Source organism: Ambystoma mexicanum, chromosome 13, assembly GCF_040938575.1.
Source record: "Ambystoma mexicanum isolate Mex_15411 chromosome 13, UKY_AmexF1_1, whole genome shotgun sequence".
Classification (NCBI taxonomy): Eukaryota; Metazoa; Chordata; class Amphibia; order Caudata; family Ambystomatidae; genus Ambystoma; species Ambystoma mexicanum.
The window spans coordinates 342,145,628-342,166,957 of record NC_090938.1 but is presented as its reverse complement, the minus strand read 5'-3'; the positions used below and the strand labels follow the sequence as shown (position 1 = coordinate 342,166,957).

The 21,330-nt window shown below is 48.7% G+C and overlaps 8 non-coding genes across 8 annotated transcripts; all 8 read left to right on the top strand.

Annotated features, from left to right (window-relative positions):
* The first annotated feature begins 869 nt into the window (after positions 1-869).
* TRNAR-ACG (transfer RNA arginine (anticodon ACG)) lies at positions 870-942 on the top strand. Its single transcript has one exon. It is a non-coding gene; the product is annotated as a tRNA-Arg (tRNA).
* Positions 943-1,254: 312 nt separating this feature from the next.
* On the top strand, positions 1,255-1,327 carry TRNAR-ACG (transfer RNA arginine (anticodon ACG)). Its single transcript has one exon. It is a non-coding gene; the product is annotated as a tRNA-Arg (tRNA).
* A 4,525-nt stretch (positions 1,328-5,852) lies between these two features.
* On the top strand, positions 5,853-5,925 carry TRNAR-ACG (transfer RNA arginine (anticodon ACG)). Its single transcript has one exon. It is a non-coding gene; the product is annotated as a tRNA-Arg (tRNA).
* Positions 5,926-6,236: 311 nt separating this feature from the next.
* On the top strand, positions 6,237-6,309 carry TRNAR-ACG (transfer RNA arginine (anticodon ACG)). The gene has a single exon. It is a non-coding gene; the product is annotated as a tRNA-Arg (tRNA).
* Positions 6,310-10,834: 4,525 nt separating this feature from the next.
* Positions 10,835-10,907, top strand: TRNAR-ACG (transfer RNA arginine (anticodon ACG)). Its single transcript has one exon. It is a non-coding gene; the product is annotated as a tRNA-Arg (tRNA).
* A 312-nt stretch (positions 10,908-11,219) lies between these two features.
* Positions 11,220-11,292, top strand: TRNAR-ACG (transfer RNA arginine (anticodon ACG)). The gene has a single exon. It is a non-coding gene; the product is annotated as a tRNA-Arg (tRNA).
* Positions 11,293-15,817: 4,525 nt separating this feature from the next.
* On the top strand, positions 15,818-15,890 carry TRNAR-ACG (transfer RNA arginine (anticodon ACG)). The gene has a single exon. It is a non-coding gene; the product is annotated as a tRNA-Arg (tRNA).
* A 312-nt stretch (positions 15,891-16,202) lies between these two features.
* On the top strand, positions 16,203-16,275 carry TRNAR-ACG (transfer RNA arginine (anticodon ACG)). Its single transcript has one exon. It is a non-coding gene; the product is annotated as a tRNA-Arg (tRNA).
* The last annotated feature ends 5,055 nt before the right edge of the window (positions 16,276-21,330 follow it).

The following is a 21,330-nucleotide window of genomic DNA, read 5'->3' as shown; positions in this document are numbered from 1 at the left end:
TGCAACGGTTTCGGCTTATAGGTGGTGCTTAAAATGCAGAGTAGGCCATGTACCTTCATCGCACCGGTGTTGTATACTAAACTGTTCCCCATGATAGACTGCTCGCCTGGTGTTCGGCAATCTTGGAGCCCCAACCCAACACCCTGACACAGCGATCGCCAATAGGAAATAAAAATGTGCTGAAATGCTCCAGCCGGGCTTCTTAGTCCTGCTCTCTAAGAGGAAGGCTACAGCTCAATAAAACACCTTTTAAGAAGTAAACAAAAAATTGTATTCAATATATTATATGTTATTTTCTTAAAGTGAAAAACCCCATTTTATGTCTCTCACTTGTTGCATGTTTCGCGTTTCTGTAGCATGCACGTCGAGTACTCCTTGGCACGCCTATCACTCAGGCCTTACCTGTTTCATATCTGTATGGCACTTTTGGGGTTGATCTGGGTACAGATCATCCTCTCCCGCGGATTTAACACTGAAGAGCACCGAGCACATAAAATGGTACAATACTAAAAAGTGAAAACAGTCTAAATCTGTTATTTGCGCATGAAAATGTGAGTGCTATCGTACAATAAATGAGATGCTTGGTCCGTAGAACTCGCCAGAAAATACGTGCAGAGAGTTGCAATCCGGGCAGTATCTGATGCCAAATGCGTTCTTTGTCAGATGTTTGTATGTATTGTTTTCAATAAAGTATTTAAAAATGAGCCTTCTTTAACACATGTCACACGCCTGCTTATTGTGTGTTGGTAGCGTTTTTCCTACCTCTCGCTGTAAAAATGAGAACAAAGTTTCTCGTGATGTCTCAGGCAGCCCGACCTGAGCCTCTGGTTCGTAACAAAAGTGCTGAATGCAGCTCACAGTGCAGCAGCGGGCCAGTGGTGCAATGGATAACGCGTCTGCCTACGGAGCAGAAGATTCCAGGTTCGACTCCTGGCTGGCTCGTTCAAATGCTCCCTTTTTGTTCTGTATTTAAAAATGAGCCTTCTCACGCAAGGCACTCGAAAGCTCAGTGTGTGTTTGTAGTCACTGTTGCAGCGTGTTTCTACCTCTACTCGGGAGAAAAAATGGGAACTACGTTATTTCTCATGATGTCTCTAACACATGGCACACGCCTGCTCATTGTCAGTTCGTAGGCGTGTTTTCAACCACCTCTCCTTATAAAAATGAGAACTAAGTTGCTCATGATGGCTCAATCCGCATGATGAGCCTCTGCGTCGTAACAAAAGTGCTGATTCCAAGAGTAACTGCAGCAGAGGGCCAGTGGCGCAATGGATAACGCGTCTGCCTACGGAGCAGAAGATTCCAGGTTCGACTCCTGGCTGGCTCGTTCGCATGCTGCCTTTTTGTTCTAGAAAGTATTTAAAAATGAGCCTTGTCACGCATGGCACACAAAAGCACATTGTTTGTTCGTAGTTAGTGCGTTTTTTCTACCTCTCCTCTGGGGAAAAATGAGAACTAAGTTTCTCATGATGGCACACGCTCGCTCACCTGCTCATTGTGGGCTTGTAGCGTTTTTTTCTACCTCTCCTTGTAAAAATGAGAAGTACGTTTCTCACTGTGTCTCAAGCAGGAAACTTCTGTTTCGTTACAAAAGTGCTGACTCCTGCTCACGCTGTAGCAGCGGTCCAGTGGTGCAATGGATAACACATTTGACTAATTCCAGGTTGACTCCTGGCTGGCTCGATCATAGGCTGCCTTTTTGATTTATTCAATATGTATACATGGTCGAAGGCTGCAGACAGGCCCAGTAACAAGAGGAGGGCTTGCTTCTTGGCATCTTTGATATCATCCTGTTGAATCTTTAGGTCCAGTAAGGCCGATTCAGTGCCGTGGCTTGGTTGGAAACCAGATTGGCGCAAGCCCAGGAGATTGTGTGATTCCAGTCAAAACAGGTTCTTCCCTGTTCGTCCAAAACCATCAAGGACCACATTGACACCCTTGCTCTGAATCTGGCCGACTTCTGTAACCATTCCATCACCTGTGGAATCTTCCCCTCCACTCTGAAGCATTCTCTTGTGCACCCTCTTCTCAAAAATTCCACAGCCGACCCCTCCGGCCCGGCTAACTTCGCAGGTTTCTATCACTCCTTTCCAGGGCAAACTCTTGGAAAAGCTGACCATCTCCCAGCTTAATCTTCACACCGACTCTGTTGGTTGTCTCCATGACCATCAGCCTGGCTTCAGAGCTGTCAGAAGCATGGAAACTGCTCTCCTGAACACCTGTGAAGACCTGCTGTCCAACCATGACTCTAACATCCCTTTTGGGTCCTCATCCTACTCGATTTCTCTTCTGCCTTTGACACAGTCAACCATGCCATCCTGCTCAACTGTCTCCGTGATAAGCCGGGTATCACTGATCAGGCCCTGGCCTGGATGACCTCTTTCCACTCTGATCGGCCCTCCCAGGTCCAACTTGGGTCCTTCCTTTTCGCCATCTCATTCTCTACTTGTGGTGTTCCCCACGGGTCTAACCTCTCTCCCTGGCTGTTCAACCAATACTTGGCACCCATTTCCCACCGTATTGCAGCTCTCTGCTTCAACTTTCAGTGCTATGCGGATGACACTCTGCTTGTTTTCAGGCTTCCCTCCCTCATCTCTGACCGTCTGTCTGCCATCCAGGACTGGTCTGCCGCCAATGATCTCTGCCTTAATCCCATTTAGGCAGAGATTCTCCTCATCGGCACACCTGCACCCTCCTTTCCTGCCACTCTCTGGCCGGCCTCCCTTGGCCCTCTTCCTACTCCCACCTTTGAGGCTAAGAACCTTGGGGTCATCTTCGACTCCACACTCTCCTTTTCTTCTCACATCTCTGACATCTCTAAGAAGTCAAACTACCAACTGTACATTTGCAGAGGTATTGTTCCTTTCCTCTCCTTCCCCCAGAAGCTTACTGTATCTAGAGCTCTGATTCTCTCTAGGCTAGACTACTGCAACAGCCTCTTTCTAAATCTGCCTGCTTCTTCTCTCTGTCCTCTGCAACTCATCCAGAACAGGACTGCAAGACGTTTCCTTGGTCTGAAGCCCAGGGATCGTATCTCTCCAGCCCTGAAATCTTTTCATTGCTCCCAGTGGCTGCAAGGGTTAAATTCAAGTCCCTCTGCATTGTCCACAAGGCTTACTGGGGCCTGGGTCCAAAATACCTTCAACTCTCCCTCCGTAAATACCTTCCCACTCGAGCTCTTTTCTCCTCCACCTCCAACTCCCTCAGGGCCGGTCGCTTCTCCAAGCAACGAGTTGGGGGTAGATCTCTTTCCTCAGCTGGGGCCTCCCTCTGGAACAGCCTGCCTGCCACACTGAAACTTGAGGAGAACCATCTCTGGTTCCGGAAGCACCTCAAGACCTTCCTCTTTGCTTCTGCCTTTGCTCTTCCGCTCCCCTGCTGATCTGTCTGCTTCGGCTCCGTGCACCTGGCTACCCTCTGATTTCGGGCCAAGGTCCCTGCCCACCCAGCCGCACACCTGCACTGCCTCCTGGCAACCCTTGCACGCAATCCTTGCACTTGGGTCTGTATCTGTAACCCTACAGTGCCCTTACCTGCACTTATCAGACACCCCTTGTCTGCGCTTTAAACCTCGCACTTGCCACCCTGCTGGCTGCGCTACCAGTTGTTGTTGTTTTTATCCCTTCCTCGGCACGTTCCACCTCGCCCCTCTCCTTGCACTTTCCTCCCTCCCTCTCCCCTGCACTTGAGCATTCTCAATGTCACTGGGCCTAGGAAGATCGCTGTTTTGCCTTCCTTCTTCCCCTCCCTTGCCTCGTCACGCTCTGAAACACGCGTGTATGAGTACGATTCAAATACAATATCATGTCATATCATAGCAGGAATCTATAGATCTGAAGATACGCAACTCCTTCAATCATTCATTGCAAACAGTAACAAACAAGGATAATTCCTCAGTGGTGTGATGGAGGCCCTTAACAGGTCTGAGGGATGTCCCCAACATCTGGAACACGATTTATCCTCCCATTACACCACTAATGAAACTTCTTTGCCTTCTCCATTGTTCAGGACGTTTTGGCATGTGCCAATTTGCACTGGACGCAGATCCCCTGCCGCTGAGGCCTCTTGGCCATGACCTTTTAGCACTGCTATGATTTGGCAAGTGAAGAATCACAACATGGGGCCACCACTAGATGCAATGTGATGTACGCTATCTGCCAAGATGGGCTACGTGCTACATGCCAACATACAGAAAGCGGAGTCTTTACTTTTTGAAGGGTCTTCCCGTGAAAGGGCTGTTTGGCGCTTACATGGCAGAATGCATGGACCTCAGAATAGAATACTTTGTGCATCTACCTACATCCGAAGAGACACTGTCAAAGGCGTGCCTGTTCACTTTGACTGCCTGTCTGATCTTGAACAACTAGCGTAGGTCTGGGGTAAGTTGAAGACTCAACAAACACGTACCTTAACTCGGTAGTGATCTGAAGATATGGAAAGGCTGGGCGAAATCTATTGGGATCAAAGGACCTCGTGTCACCTTGCCAGTCTACAGTGGTTTGATGGATAGGGGTACAGTGGGGTGGGGCAGTGGGTAGGGTAGGTGTACAGTGGTGTGGGATATTGTGGGTAGCGAAGAGTGGGGTAGGTGTAGAGTGGTTTGGGGTATAGTCAGTGGTGGTAGAGTAGGGTGGGGATAAGGGTAGATTGGGTGAGAGGGGAGAGGTGGGAATAGAGGGGGTGGGGTAGTGAGTTAAGGACAGGTAGAATTGGGTAAGATTTTTGTTATTATACCGGTAGCCATTTACAGCGGCAATTAAGCCATTAACTCACAGCAGACTGCTTAGAAACAACATAGATACCAGGGGTTGAGTTTTGGGTGGGTGGGGCAAGGAGTGGGTGGGAATGGCCAAAGAGGTAAGCATGGCCCAAGGCAGTCAATTAGACGATAAACAACCAACAATATTTAACAAATAAATAACCCAAAAAAAAACAAGTCGTGTGTCCCTCTTCACATGTCATCTCCCTCCTACCTGTACTTCAATGCAACGGTTTCGGCTTATAGGTGGTGCTTAAAATGCAGAGTAGGCCATGTACCTTCATCGCACCGGTGTTGTATACTAAACTGTTCCCCATGATAAACTGCTCGCCTGGTGTTCGGCAATCTTGGAGCCCCAACCCAACACCCTGACACAGCGATCGCCAAAAGGAAATAAAAATGTGCTGAAATGCTCCAGCCGGGCTTCTTAGTCCTGCTCTCTAAGAGGAAGGCTACAGCTCAATAAAACACCTTTTAAGAAGTAAACAAAAAATTGTATTCAATATATTATATGTTATTTTCTTAAAGTGAAAAACCCCATTTTATGTCTCTCACTTGTTGCATGTTTCGCGTTTCTGTAGCATGCACGTCGAGTACTCCTTGGCACGCCTATCACTCAGGCCTTACCTGTTTCATATCTGTATGGCACTTTTGGGGTTGATCTGGGTACAGATCATCCTCTCCGCGGATTTAACACTGAAGAGCACCGAGCACATAAAATGGTACAATACTAAAAAGTGAAAACATTCTAAATCTGTTATTTGCGCATGAAAATGTGAGTGCTATCGTACAATAAATGAGATGCTTGGTCCGTAGAACTCGCCAGAAAATACGTGCAGAGAGTTGCAATCCGGGCAGTATCTGATGCCAAATGCGTTCTTTGTCAGATGTTTGTATGTATTGTTTTCAATAAAGTATTTAAAAATGAGCCTTCTTTAACACATGTCACACGCCTGCTTATTGTGTGTTGGTAGCGTTTTTCCTACCTCTCGCTGTAAAAATGAGAACAAAGTTTCTCGTGATGTCTCAGGCAGCCCGACCTGAGCCTCTGGTTCGTAACAAAAGTGCTGAATGCGGCTCACAGTGCAGCAGCGGGCCAGTGGCGCAATGGATAACGCGTCTGCCTACGGAGCAGAAGATTCCAGGTTCGACTCCTGGCTGGCTCGTTCAAATGCTTCCTTTTTGTTCTGTATTTAAAAATGAGCCTTCTCACGCAAGGCACTCGAAGCTCATTGTGTGTTTGTAGTCACTGTTGCAGCGTGTTTCTACCTCTACTCGGGAGAAAAAATGGGAACTACGTTATTTCTCATGATGTCTCTAACACATGGCACACGCCTGCTCATTGTCAGTTCGTAGGCGTGTTTTCAACCACCTCTCCTTATAAAAATGAGAACTAAGTTGCTCATGATGGCTCAATCCGCATGATGAGCCTCTGCGTCGTAACAAAAGTGCTGATTCCAAGAGTAACTGCAGCAGAGGGCCAGTGGCGCAATGGATAACGCGTCTGCCTACGGAGCAGAAGATTCCAGGTTCGACTCCTGGCTGGCTCGTTCGCATGCTGCCTTTTTGTTCTAGAAAGTATTTAAAAATGAGCCTTGTCACGCATGGCACACAAAAGCACATTGTTTGTTCGTAGTTAGTGCGTTTTTTCTACCTCTCCTCTGGGAAAAATGAGAACTAAGTTTCTCATGATGGCACACGCTCGCTCACCTGCTCATTGTGGGCTTGTAGCGTTTTTTTCTACCTCTCCTTGTAAAAATGAGAAGTACGTTTCTCACTGTGTCTCAAGCAGGAAACTTCTGTTTCGTTACAAAAGTGCTGACTCCTGCTCACGCTGTAGCAGCGGTCCAGTGGCGCAATGGATAACACATTTGACTAATTCCAGGTTGACTCCTGGCTGGCTCGATCATAGGCTGCCTTTTTGATTTATTCAATATGTATACATGGTCGAAGGCTGCAGACAGGCCCAGTAACAAGAGGAGGGCTTGCTTCTTGGCATCTTTGATACCATCCTGTTGAATCTTTAGGTCCAGTAAGGCTGATTCAGTGCCGTGGCTTGGTTGGAAACCAGATTGGCGCAAGCCCAGGAGATTGTGTGATTCCAGTCAAAACAGGTTCTTCCCTGTTCGTCCAAAACCATCAAGGACCACATTGACACCCTTGCTCTGAATCTGGCCGACTTCTGTAACCATTCCATCACCTGTGGAATCTTCCCCTCCACTCTGAAGCATTCTCTTGTGCACCCTCTTCTCAAAAATTCCACAGCCGACCCCTCCGGCCCGGCTAACTTCGCAGGTTTCTATCACTCCTTTCCAGGGCAAACTCTTGGAAAAGCTGACCATCTCCCAGCTTAATCTTCACACCGACTCTGTTGGTTGTCTCCATGACCATCAGCCTGGCTTCAGAGCTGTCAGAAGCATGGAAACTGCTCTCCTGAACACCTGTGAAGACCTGCTGTCCAACCATGACTCTAACATCCCTTTTGGGTCCTCATCCTACTCGATTTCTCTTCTGCCTTTGACACGGTCAACCATGCCATCCTGCTCAACTGTCTCCGTGATAAGCCGGGTATCACTGATCAGGCCCTGGCCTGGATGACCTCTTTCCACTCTGATCGGCCCTCCCAGGTCCAACTTGGGTCCTTCCTTTTCGCCATCTCATTCTCTACTTGTGGTGTTCCCCACGGGTCTAACCTCTCTCCCTGGCTGTTCAACCAATACCTGGCACCCATTGCCCACCGCATTGCAGCTCTCTGCTTCAACTTTCAGTGCTATGCGGATGACACTCTGCTTGTTTTCAGGCTTCCCTCCCTCATCTCTGACCGTCTGTCTGCCATCCAGGACTGGTCTGCCGCCAATGATCTCTGCCTTAATCCCATTTAGGCAGAGAACCTCCTCATCGGCACACCTGCACCCTCCTTTCCTGCCACTCTCTGGCCGGCCTCCCTTGGCCCTCTTCCTGCTCCCACCTTTGAGGCTAAGAACCTTGGGGTCATCTTCGACTCCACGCTCTCCTTTTCTTCTCACATCTCTGACATCTCTAAGAAGTCAAACTACCAACTGTACATTTGCAGAGGTATTGTTCCTTTCCTCTCCTTCCCCCAGAAGCTTACTGTATCTAGAGCTCTGATTCTCTCTAGGCTAGACTACTGCAACAGCCTCTTTCTAAATCTGCCTGCTTCTTCTCTCTGTCCTCTGCAACTCATCCAGAACAGGACTGCAAGACGTTTCCTTGGTCTGAAGCCCAGGGATCGTATCTCTCCAGCCCTGAAATCTTTTCATTGCTCCCAGTGGCTGCAAGGGTTAAATTCAAGTCCCTCTGCATTGTCCACAAGGCTTACTGGGGCCTGGGTCCAAAATACCTTCAACTCTCCCTCCGTAAATACCTTCCCACTCGAGCTCTTTTCTCCTCCACCTCCAACTCCCTCAGGGCCGGTCGCGTCTCCAAGCAACGAGTTGGGGGTAGATCTCTTTCCTCAGCTGGGGCCTCCCTCTGGAACAGCCTGCCTGCCACACTGAAACTTGAGGAGAACCATCTCTGGTTCCGGAAGCACCTCAAGACCTTCCTCTTTGCTTCTGCCTTTGCTCTTCCGCTCCCCTGCTGATCTGTCTGCTTCGGCTCCGTGCACCTGGCTACCCTCTGATTTCGGGCCAAGGTCCCTGCCCACCCAGCCGCACACCTGCACTGCCTCCTGGCAACCCTTGCACGCAATCCTTGCACTTGGGTCTGTATCTGTAACCCTACAGTGCCCTTACCTGCACTTATCAGACACCCCTTGTCTGCGCTTTAAACCTCGCACTTGCCACCCTGCTGGCTGCGCTACCAGTTGTTGTTGTTTTTATCCCTTCCTCGGCACGTTCCACCTCCCCCCTCTCCTTGCACTTTCCTCGCTCCCTCTCCCCTGCACTTGAGCATTCTCAATGTCACTGGGCCTAGGAAGATCGCTGTTTTGCCTTCCTTCTTCCCCTCCCTTGCCTCGTCACGCTCTGAAACACGCATGTATGAGTACGATTCAAATACAATATCATGTCATATCATAGCAGGAATCTATAGATCTGAAGATACGCAACTCCTTCAATCATTCATTGCAAACAGTAACAAACAAGGATAATTCCTCAGTGGTGTGATGGAGGCCCTTAACAGGTCTGAGGGATGTCCCCAACATCTGGAACACGATTTATCCCCCCATTACACCACTAATGAAACTTCTTTGCCTTCTCCATTGTTCAGGACGTTTTGGCATGTGCCAATTTGCACTGGACGCAGATCCCCTGCCGCTGAGGCCTCTTGGCCATGACCTTTTAGCACTGCTATGATTTGGCAAGTGAAGAATCACAACATGGGGCCACCACTAGATGCAATGTGATGTACGCTATCTGCCAAGATGGGCTACGTGCTACATGCCAACATACAGAAAGCGGAGTCTTTACTTTTTGAAGGGTCTTCCCGTGAAAGGGCTGTTTGGCGCTTACATGGCAGAATGCATGGACCTCAGAATAGAATACTTTGTGCATCTACCTACATCCGAAGAGACACTGTCAAAGGCGTGCCTGTTCACTTTGACTGCCTGTCTGATCTTGAACAACTAGCGTAGGTCTGGGGTAAGTTGAAGACTCAACAAACACGTACCTTAACTCGGTAGTGATCTGAAGATATGGAAAGGCTGGGCGAAATCTATTGGGATCAAAGGACCTCGTGTCACCTTGCCAGTCTACAGTGGTTTGATGGATAGGGGTACAGTGGGGTGGGGCAGTGGGTAGGGTAGGTGTACAGTGGTGTGGGATATTGTGGGTAGCGAAGAGTGGGGTAGGTGTAGAGTGGTTTGGGGTATAGTCAGTGGTGGTAGAGTAGGGTGGGGATAAGGGTAGATTGGGTGAGAGGGGAGAGGTGGGAATAGAGGGGGTGGGGTAGTGAGTTAAGGACAGGTAGAATTGGGTAAGATTTTTGTTATTATACCGGTAGCCATTTACAGCGGCAATTAAGCCATTAACTCACAGCAGACTGCTTAGAAACAACATAGATACCAGGGGTTGAGTTTTGGGTGGGTGGGGCAAGGAGTGGGTGGGAATGGCCAAAGAGGTAAGCATGGCCCAAGGCAGTCAATTAGACGATAAACAACCAACAATATTTAACAAATAAATAACCCAAAAAAAAACAAGTCGTGTGTCCCTCTTCACATGTCATCTCCCTCCTACCTGTACTTCAATGCAACGGTTTCGGCTTATAGGTGGTGCTTAAAATGCAGAGTAGGCCATGTACCTTCATCGCACCGGTGTTGTATACTAAACTGTTCCCCATGATAGACTGCTCGCCTGGTGTTCGGCAATCTTGGAGCCCCAACCCAACACCCTGACACAGCGATCGCCAATAGGAAATAAAAATGTGCTGAAATGCTCCAGCCGGGCTTCTTAGTCCTGCTCTCTAAGAGGAAGGCTACAGCTCAATAAAACACCTTTTAAGAAGTAAACAAAAAATTGTATTCAATATATTATATGTTATTTTCTTAAAGTGAAAAACCCCATTTTATGTCTCTCACTTGTTGCATGTTTCGCGTTTCTGTAGCATGCACGTCGAGTACTCCTTGGCACGCCTATCACTCAGGCCTTACCTGTTTCATATCTGTATGGCACTTTTGGGGTTGATCTGGGTACAGATCATCCTCTCCCGCGGATTTAACACTGAAGAGCACCGAGCACATAAAATGGTACAATACTAAAAAGTGAAAACAGTCTAAATCTGTTATTTGCGCATGAAAATGTGAGTGCTATCGTACAATAAATGAGATGCTTGGTCCGTAGAACTCGCCAGAAAATACGTGCAGAGAGTTGCAATCCGGGCAGTATCTGATGCCAAATGCGTTCTTTGTCAGATGTTTGTATGTATTGTTTTCAATAAAGTATTTAAAAATGAGCCTTCTTTAACACATGTCACACGCCTGCTTATTGTGTGTTGGTAGCGTTTTTCCTACCTCTCGCTGTAAAAATGAGAACAAAGTTTCTCGTGATGTCTCAGGCAGCCCGACCTGAGCCTCTGGTTCGTAACAAAAGTGCTGAATGCAGCTCACAGTGCAGCAGCGGGCCAGTGGTGCAATGGATAACGCGTCTGCCTACGGAGCAGAAGATTCCAGGTTCGACTCCTGGCTGGCTCGTTCAAATGCTCCCTTTTTGTTCTGTATTTAAAAATGAGCCTTCTCACGCAAGGCACTCGAAAGCTCAGTGTGTGTTTGTAGTCACTGTTGCAGCGTGTTTCTACCTCTACTCGGGAGAAAAAATGGGAACTACGTTATTTCTCATGATGTCTCTAACACATGGCACACGCCTGCTCATTGTCAGTTCGTAGGCGTGTTTTCAACCACCTCTCCTTATAAAAATGAGAACTAAGTTGCTCATGATGGCTCAATCCGCATGATGAGCCTCTGCGTCGTAACAAAAGTGCTGATTCCAAGAGTAACTGCAGCAGAGGGCCAGTGGCGCAATGGATAACGCGTCTGCCTACGGAGCAGAAGATTCCAGGTTCGACTCCTGGCTGGCTCGTTCGCATGCTGCCTTTTTGTTCTAGAAAGTATTTAAAAATGAGCCTTGTCACGCATGGCACACAAAAGCACATTGTTTGTTCGTAGTTAGTGCGTTTTTTCTACCTCTCCTCTGGGGAAAAATGAGAACTAAGTTTCTCATGATGGCACACGCTCGCTCACCTGCTCATTGTGGGCTTGTAGCGTTTTTTTCTACCTCTCCTTGTAAAAATGAGAAGTACGTTTCTCACTGTGTCTCAAGCAGGAAACTTCTGTTTCGTTACAAAAGTGCTGACTCCTGCTCACGCTGTAGCAGCGGTCCAGTGGTGCAATGGATAACACATTTGACTAATTCCAGGTTGACTCCTGGCTGGCTCGATCATAGGCTGCCTTTTTGATTTATTCAATATGTATACATGGTCGAAGGCTGCAGACAGGCCCAGTAACAAGAGGAGGGCTTGCTTCTTAGCATCTTTGATATCATCCTGTTGAATCTTTAGGTCCAGTAAGGCCGATTCAGTGCCGTGGCTTGGTTGGAAACCAGATTGGCGCAAGCCCAGGAGATTGTGTGATTCCAGTCAAAACAGGTTCTTCCCTGTTCGTCCAAAACCATCAAGGACCACATTGACACCCTTGCTCTGAATCTGGCCGACTTCTGTAACCATTCCATCACCTGTGGAATCTTCCCCTCCACTCTGAAGCATTCTCTTGTGCACCCTCTTCTCAAAAATTCCACAGCCGACCCCTCCGGCCCGGCTAACTTCGCAGGTTTCTATCACTCCTTTCCAGGGCAAACTCTTGGAAAAGCTGACCATCTCCCAGCTTAATCTTCACACCGACTCTGTTGGTTGTCTCCATGACCATCAGCCTGGCTTCAGAGCTGTCAGAAGCATGGAAACTGCTCTCCTGAACACCTGTGAAGACCTGCTGTCCAACCATGACTCTAACATCCCTTTTGGGTCCTCATCCTACTCGATTTCTCTTCTGCCTTTGACACAGTCAACCATGCCATCCTGCTCAACTGTCTCCGTGATAAGCCGGGTATCACTGATCAGGCCCTGGCCTGGATGACCTCTTTCCACTCTGATCGGCCCTCCCAGGTCCAACTTGGGTCCTTCCTTTTCGCCATCTCATTCTCTACTTGTGGTGTTCCCCACGGGTCTAACCTCTCTCCCTGGCTGTTCAACCAATACTTGGCACCCATTTCCCACCGTATTGCAGCTCTCTGCTTCAACTTTCAGTGCTATGCGGATGACACTCTGCTTGTTTTCAGGCTTCCCTCCCTCATCTCTGACCGTCTGTCTGCCATCCAGGACTGGTCTGCCGCCAATGATCTCTGCCTTAATCCCATTTAGGCAGAGATTCTCCTCATCGGCACACCTGCACCCTCCTTTCCTGCCACTCTCTGGCCGGCCTCCCTTGGCCCTCTTCCTACTCCCACCTTTGAGGCTAAGAACCTTGGGGTCATCTTCGACTCCACACTCTCCTTTTCTTCTCACATCTCTGACATCTCTAAGAAGTCAAACTACCAACTGTACATTTGCAGAGGTATTGTTCCTTTCCTCTCCTTCCCCCAGAAGCTTACTGTATCTAGAGCTCTGATTCTCTCTAGGCTAGACTACTGCAACAGCCTCTTTCTAAATCTGCCTGCTTCTTCTCTCTGTCCTCTGCAACTCATCCAGAACAGGACTGCAAGACGTTTCCTTGGTCTGAAGCCCAGGGATCGTATCTCTCCAGCCCTGAAATCTTTTCATTGCTCCCAGTGGCTGCAAGGGTTAAATTCAAGTCCCTCTGCATTGTCCACAAGGCTTACTGGGGCCTGGGTCCAAAATACCTTCAACTCTCCCTCCGTAAATACCTTCCCACTCGAGCTCTTTTCTCCTCCACCTCCAACTCCCTCAGGGCCGGTCGCTTCTCCAAGCAACGAGTTGGGGGTAGATCTCTTTCCTCAGCTGGGGCCTCCCTCTGGAACAGCCTGCCTGCCACACTGAAACTTGAGGAGAACCATCTCTGGTTCCGGAAGCACCTCAAGACCTTCCTCTTTGCTTCTGCCTTTGCTCTTCCGCTCCCCTGCTGATCTGTCTGCTTCGGCTCCGTGCACCTGGCTACCCTCTGATTTCGGGCCAAGGTCCCTGCCCACCCAGCCGCACACCTGCACTGCCTCCTGGCAACCCTTGCACGCAATCCTTGCACTTGGGTCTGTATCTGTAACCCTACAGTGCCCTTACCTGCACTTATCAGACACCCCTTGTCTGCGCTTTAAACCTCGCACTTGCCACCCTGCTGGCTGCGCTACCAGTTGTTGTTGTTTTTATCCCTTCCTCGGCACGTTCCACCTCGCCCCTCTCCTTGCACTTTCCTCCCTCCCTCTCCCCTGCACTTGAGCATTCTCAATGTCACTGGGCCTAGGAAGATCGCTGTTTTGCCTTCCTTCTTCCCCTCCCTTGCCTCGTCACGCTCTGAAACACGCGTGTATGAGTACGATTCAAATACAATATCATGTCATATCATAGCAGGAATCTATAGATCTGAAGATACGCAACTCCTTCAATCATTCATTGCAAACAGTAACAAACAAGGATAATTCCTCAGTGGTGTGATGGAGGCCCTTAACAGGTCTGAGGGATGTCCCCAACATCTGGAACACGATTTATCCTCCCATTACACCACTAATGAAACTTCTTTGCCTTCTCCATTGTTCAGGACGTTTTGGCATGTGCCAATTTGCACTGGACGCAGATCCCCTGCCGCTGAGGCCTCTTGGCCATGACCTTTTAGCACTGCTATGATTTGGCAAGTGAAGAATCACAACATGGGGCCACCACGAGATGCAATGTGATGTACGCTATCTGCCAAGATGGGCTACGTGCTACATGCCAACATACAGAAAGCGGAGTCTTTACTTTTTGAAGGGTCTTCCCGTGAAAGGGCTGTTTGGCGCTTACATGGCAGAATGCATGGACCTCAGAATAGAATACTTTGTGCATCTACCTACATCCGAAGAGACACTGTCAAAGGCGTGCCTGTTCACTTTGACTGCCTGTCTGATCTTGAACAACTAGCGTAGGTCTGGGGTAAGTTGAAGACTCAACAAACACGTACCTTAACTCGGTAGTGATCTGAAGATATGGAAAGGCTGGGCGAAATCTATTGGGATCAAAGGACCTCGTGTCACCTTGCCAGTCTACAGTGGTTTGATGGATAGGGGTACAGTGGGGTGGGGCAGTGGGTAGGGTAGGTGTACAGTGGTGTGGGATATTGTGGGTAGCGAAGAGTGGGGTAGGTGTAGAGTGGTTTGGGGTATAGTCAGTGGTGGTAGAGTAGGGTGGGGATAAGGGTAGATTGGGTGAGAGGGGAGAGGTGGGAATAGAGGGGGTGGGGTAGTGAGTTAAGGACAGGTAGAATTGGGTAAGATTTTTGTTATTATACCGGTAGCCATTTACAGCGGCAATTAAGCCATTAACTCACAGCAGACTGCTTAGAAACAACATAGATACCAGGGGTTGAGTTTTGGGTGGGTGGGGCAAGGAGTGGGTGGGAATGGCCAAAGAGGTAAGCATGGCCCAAGGCAGTCAATTAGACGATAAACAACCAACAATATTTAACAAATAAATAACCCAAAAAAAAACAAGTCGTGTGTCCCTCTTCACATGTCATCTCCCTCCTACCTGTACTTCAATGCAACGGTTTCGGCTTATAGGTGGTGCTTAAAATGCAGAGTAGGCCATGTACCTTCATCGCACCGGTGTTGTATACTAAACTGTTCCCCATGATAAACTGCTCGCCTGGTGTTCGGCAATCTTGGAGCCCCAACCCAACACCCTGACACAGCGATCGCCAAAAGGAAATAAAAATGTGCTGAAATGCTCCAGCCGGGCTTCTTAGTCCTGCTCTCTAAGAGGAAGGCTACAGCTCAATAAAACACCTTTTAAGAAGTAAACAAAAAATTGTATTCAATATATTATATGTTATTTTCTTAAAGTGAAAAACCCCATTTTATGTCTCTCACTTGTTGCATGTTTCGCGTTTCTGTAGCATGCACGTCGAGTACTCCTTGGCACGCCTATCACTCAGGCCTTACCTGTTTCATATCTGTATGGCACTTTTGGGGTTGATCTGGGTACAGATCATCCTCTCCGCGGATTTAACACTGAAGAGCACCGAGCACATAAAATGGTACAATACTAAAAAGTGAAAACATTCTAAATCTGTTATTTGCGCATGAAAATGTGAGTGCTATCGTACAATAAATGAGATGCTTGGTCCGTAGAACTCGCCAGAAAATACGTGCAGAGAGTTGCAATCCGGGCAGTATCTGATGCCAAATGCGTTCTTTGTCAGATGTTTGTATGTATTGTTTTCAATAAAGTATTTAAAAATGAGCCTTCTTTAACACATGTCACACGCCTGCTTATTGTGTGTTGGTAGCGTTTTTCCTACCTCTCGCTGTAAAAATGAGAACAAAGTTTCTCGTGATGTCTCAGGCAGCCCGACCTGAGCCTCTGGTTCGTAACAAAAGTGCTGAATGCAGCTCACAGTGCAGCAGCGGGCCAGTGGCGCAATGGATAACGCGTCTGCCTACGGAGCAGAAGATTCCAGGTTCGACTCCTGGCTGGCTCGTTCAAATGCTGCCTTTTTGTTCTGTATTTAAAAATGAGCCTTCTCACGCAAGGCACTCGAAAGCTCATTGTGTGTTTGTAGTCACTGTTGCAGCGTGTTTCTACCTCTACTCGGGAGAAAAAATGGGAACTACCTTATTTCTCATGATGTCTCTAACACATGGCACACGCCTGCTCATTGTCAGTTCGTAGGCGTGTTTTCAACCACCTCTCCTTATAAAAATGAGAACTAAGTTGCTCATGATGGCTCAATCCGCATGATGAGCCTCTGCGTCGTAACAAAAGTGCTGATTCCAAGAGTCACTGCAGCAGAGGGCCAGTGGCGCAATGGATAACGTGTCTGCCTACGGAGCAGAAGATTCCAGGTTCGACTCCTGGCTGGCTCGTTCGCATGCTGCCTTTTTGTTCTAGAAAGTATTTAAAAATGAGCCTTGTCACGCATGGCACACAAAAGCACATTGTTTGTTCGTAGTTAGTGCGTTTTTTCTACCTCTCCTCTGGGTAAAATGAGAACTAAGTTTCTCATGATGGCACACGCTCGCTCACCTGCTCATTGTGGGCTTGTAGCGTTTTTTTCTACCTCTCCTTGTAAAAATGAGAAGTACGTTTCTCACTGTGTCTCAAGCAGGAAACTTCTGTTTCGTTACAAAAGTGCTGACTCCTGCTCACGCTGTAGCAGCGGTCCAGTGGCGCAATGGATAACACATTTGACTAATTCCAGGTTGACTCCTGGCTGGCTCGATCATAGGCTGCCTTTTTGATTTATTCAATATGTATACATGGTCGAAGGCTGCAGACAGGCCCAGTAACAAGAGGAGGGCTTGCTTCTTGGCATCTTTGATATCATCCTGTTGAATCTTTAGGTCCAGTAAGGCCGATTCAGTGCCGTGGCTTGGTTGGAAACCAGATTGGCGCAAGCCCAGGAGATTGTGTGATTCCAGTCAAAACAGGTTCTTCCCTGTTCATCCAAAACCATCAAGGACCACATTGACACCCTTGCTCTGAATCTGGCCGACTTCTGTAACCATTCCATCACCTGTGGAATCTTCCCCTCCACTCTGAAGCATTCTCTTGTGCACCCTCTTCTCAAAAATTCCACAGCCGACCCCTCCGGCCCGGCTAACTTCGCAGGTTTCTATCACTCCTTTCCAGGGCAAACTCTTGGAAAAGCTGACCATCTCCCAGCTTAATCTTCACACCGACTCTGTTGGTTGTCTCCATGACCATCAGCCTGGCTTCAGAGCTGTCAGAAGCATGGAAACTGCTCTCCTGAACACCTGTGAAGACCTGCTGTCCAACCATGACTCTAACATCCCTTTTGGGTCCTCATCCTACTCGATTTCTCTTCTGCCTTTGACACGGTCAACCATGCCATCCTGCTCAACTGTCTCCGTGATAAGCCGGGTATCACTGATCAGGCCCTGGCCTGGATGACCTCTTTCCACTCTGATCGGCCCTCCCAGGTCCAACTTGGGTCCTTCCTTTTCGCCATCTCATTCTCTACTTGTGGTGTTCCCCACGGGTCTAACCTCTCTCCCTGGCTGTTCAACCAATACCTGGCACCCATTTCCCACCGCATTGCAGCTCTCTGCTTCAACTTTCAGTGCTATGCGGATGACACTCTGCTTGTTTTCAGGCTTCCCTCCCTCATCTCTGACCGTCTGTCTGCCATCCAGGACTGGTCTGCCGCCAATGATCTCTGCCTTAATCCCATTTAGGCAGAGATTCTCCTCATCGGCACACCTGCACCCTCCTTTCCTGCCACTCTCTGGCCGGCCTCCCTTGGCCCTCTTCCTGCTCCCACCTTTGAGGCTAAGAACCTTGGGGTGATCTTCGACTCCACACTCTCCTTTTCTTCTCACATCTCTGACATCTCTAAGAAGTCAAACTACCAACTGTACATTTGCAGAGGTATTGTTCCTTTCCTCTCCTTCCCCCAGAAGCTTACTGTATCTAGAGCTCTGATTCTCTCTAGGCTAGACTACTGCAACAGCCTCTTTCTAAATCTGCCTGCTTCTTCTCTCTGTCCTCTGCAACTCATCCAGAACAGGACTGCAAGACGTTTCCTTGGTCTGAAGCCCAGGGATCGTATCTCTCCAGCCCTGAAATCTTTTCATTGCTCCCAGTGGCTGCAAGGGTTAAATTCAAGTCCCTCTGCATTGTCCACAAGGCTTACTGGGGCCTGGGTCCAAAATACCTTCAACTCTCCCTCCGTAAATACCTTCCCACTCGAGCTCTTTTCTCCTCCACCTCCAACTCCCTCAGGGCCGGTCGCTTCTCCAAGCAACGAGTTGGGGGTAGATCTCTTTCCTCAGCTGAGGCCTCCCTCTGGAACAGCCTGCCTGCCACACTGAAACTTGAGGAGAACCATCTCTGGTTCCGGAAGCACCTCAAGACCTTCCTCTTTGCTTCTGCCTTTGCTCTTCCGCTCCCCTGCTGATCTGTCTGCTTCGGCTCCGTGCACCTGGCTACCCTCTGATTTCGGGCCAAGGTCCCTGCCCACCCAGCCGCACACCTGCACTGCCTCCTGGCAACCCTTGCACGCAATCCTTGCACTTGGGTCTGTATCTGTAACCCTACAGTGCTCTTACCTGCACTTATCAGACACCCCTTGTCTGCGCTTTAAACCTCGCACTTGCCACCCTGCTGGCTGCGCTACCAGTTGTTGTTGTTTTTATCCCTTCCTCGGCACGTTCCACCTCGCCCCTCTCCTTGCACTTTCCTCCCTCCCTCTCCCCTGCACATGAGCATTCTCAATGTCACTGGGCCTAGGAAGATCGCTGTTTTGCCTTCCTTCTTCCCCTCCCTTGCCTCGTCACGCTCTGAAACACGCATGTATGAGTACGATTCAAATACAATATCATGTCATATCATAGCAGGAATCTATAGATCTGAAGATACGCAACTCCTTCAATCATTCATTGCAAACAGTAACAAACAAGGATAATTCCTCAGTGGTGTGATGGAGGCCCTTAACAGGTCTGAGGGATGTCCCCAACATCTGGAACACGATTTATCCTCCCATTAAACCACTAATGAAACTTCTTTGCCTTCTCCATTGTTCAGGACGTTTTGGCATGTGCCAATTTGCACTGGACGCAGATCCCCTGCCGCTGAGGCCTCTTGGCCATGACCTTTTAGCACTGCTATGATTTGGCAAGTGAAGAATCCCAACATGGGGCCACCACTAGATGCAATGTGATGTACGCTATCTGCCAAGATGGGCTACGTGCTACATGCCAACATACAGAAAGCGGAGTCTTTACTTTTTGAAGGGTCTTCCCGTGAAAGGGCTGTTTGGCGCTTACATGGCAGAATGCATGGACCTCAGAATAGAATACTTTGTGCATCTACCTACATCCGAAGAGACACTGTCAAAGGCGTGCCTGTTCACTTTGACTGCCTGTCTGATCTTGAACAACTAGCGTAGGTCTGGGGTAAGTTGAAGACTCAACAAACACGTACCTTAACTCGGTAGTGATCTGAAGATATGGAAAGGCTGGGCGAAATCTATTGGGATCAAAGGACCTCGTGTCACCTTGCCAGTCTACAGTGGTTTGATGGATAGGGGTACAGTGGGGTGGGGCAGTGGGTAGGGTAGGTGTACAGTGGGGTGGGATATTGTGGGTAGTGAGTGGAAGCGCCCCCAAGTTAGCACGATCCTCCCCGCAATGGGAGACAATAATGGACACTCCCGCAATGGGAATAAAGCCAAGACAGAGTGCGGGTGAGCGTAAGTGGGAGTTTATCAAAAGAATATGGCATGCAAAGAACTCTGCAACCTCCGAGAGCGCTCTGCCTGACAATCGCAAAGGCAGGCGTATTTCTAATACAAAAAACGTCATCAGAACCTACACACTATAGGGGGCACAAGTTAATTGGGATTGGGTGGCGTCGACTAACTATAGGTGTTGCTGCAGCGTGGTTGGTCCGGGTGAAAGGACGTCACTGGTCAGCCTCATGGGTTGGGTTTGGCCTGGCAGGCCGGCTTGAGGTCATCCGGGCGGTGTTGGTACGCTGGGGCAGCCTGTGACCAAGATGAATGCCTTCCCTGACTTAGGTGCCCTAGATCATGCACATTGCAGTTACTTAAAACCCCATATCTAACTTCTACAGTAAATCTTTCAATCAATACAACACAGGAGGAATGCACCTTGTGAGGGGTCTGGTGGTCGTCGGTTGGATTTACCGGTGTTCTGACGTCTGGTATTCCAGGTCGAGGGGCTGGGCTCTGGGGGCTTGTGGCGGGTGGTACATGTTTTCTACTATAAAGGGGGGTTCTGTGTCTTGTCTCATTGTCGGGGGTAGCCTTTGTGCGGGGTCAGGCTTCTTGGGGTGGTCTGGGGGATTGTGGGATTTACGAGAGGGGGCTGGTAGATCAGTGGATTCAAACGTAAGTTTATTACTGTGCTGTAAATAACGCAGGTGGCGGCCGGTGGCCTTGGATGCTGCGTTGGGGCCTCTGACTCTCTGAAGCGGTTCCAGCTTGGTCGGGGGAGGTGGGGGAGCACGGCACAGGCCTTAGCTTTTTTCTACTTGGCAGGCTTCGTAGGATAGGAGGGAGAATGGCCTTGCATATATTCACAAAAGGTATTTTCCTCGTGTGTTGTCTAATTTTTGAATACAAAACTTTTATATCATTGGTCTTCTTTAAACTACTATACCATACACATATTCTACGAGTTCATTAAACATTCTGTTAATATATTCAGTCCAAGTACCTTTTCGTTACCTAACATTACATTTGCTACAGAGTTTGATTATTTTATGTACATTAGACGTTACATGAGGTAGTTCTAGATTATGGCCTACAGAGATTGATACTCGCCGCTTTGGGTGATTAAGAAAACATATACGAGTTCAGGTTTCTACATAAAATTGAAAGAACATTTATACAGATAAAGGCTATACGTTTGGTCGACATCTTTCTCTGTGGTTATAGCAGCACTAGTCCAGACCTGGGGTGATATCATATAACGTTACATCTTTATGGTTTGTTCACAGTTTACAGGATCTGTTTAAACAGAGGTAGTTCGTTAATACCAATACTTGAATTATTTTCTACTTTCTTCAGATAGTGATGCTTCAGCTTTTTCCCCGTCACCCCGGCCTCGCGGACCAGGTCATGCGGGGTGCAATATTACATTGTGAACGATAAAATGTTACAGTGTTGGCATCTCGGGTTTAGCTCATACCCGACTTTCTCATGGGAACGCGCTCGCAGCGGATCTACCAGGGCTACTGCGGCAGGGATACTTGGAAAGCCCTCCAAAGGTGGGGGCCGCACCGCAGCGCGCTGAACTCACGCCATCTTTGCTGGGCAAAAAGGCTTCTAGGCCTGTCTAAACGTTAGTGTGTATGTATGCTGGATACGTGGGGGCAATGTCATCGGCGGGCAAGCCCTCCTCCACCTGGGCCCGGGTGGCATGAGGGAACGCCCG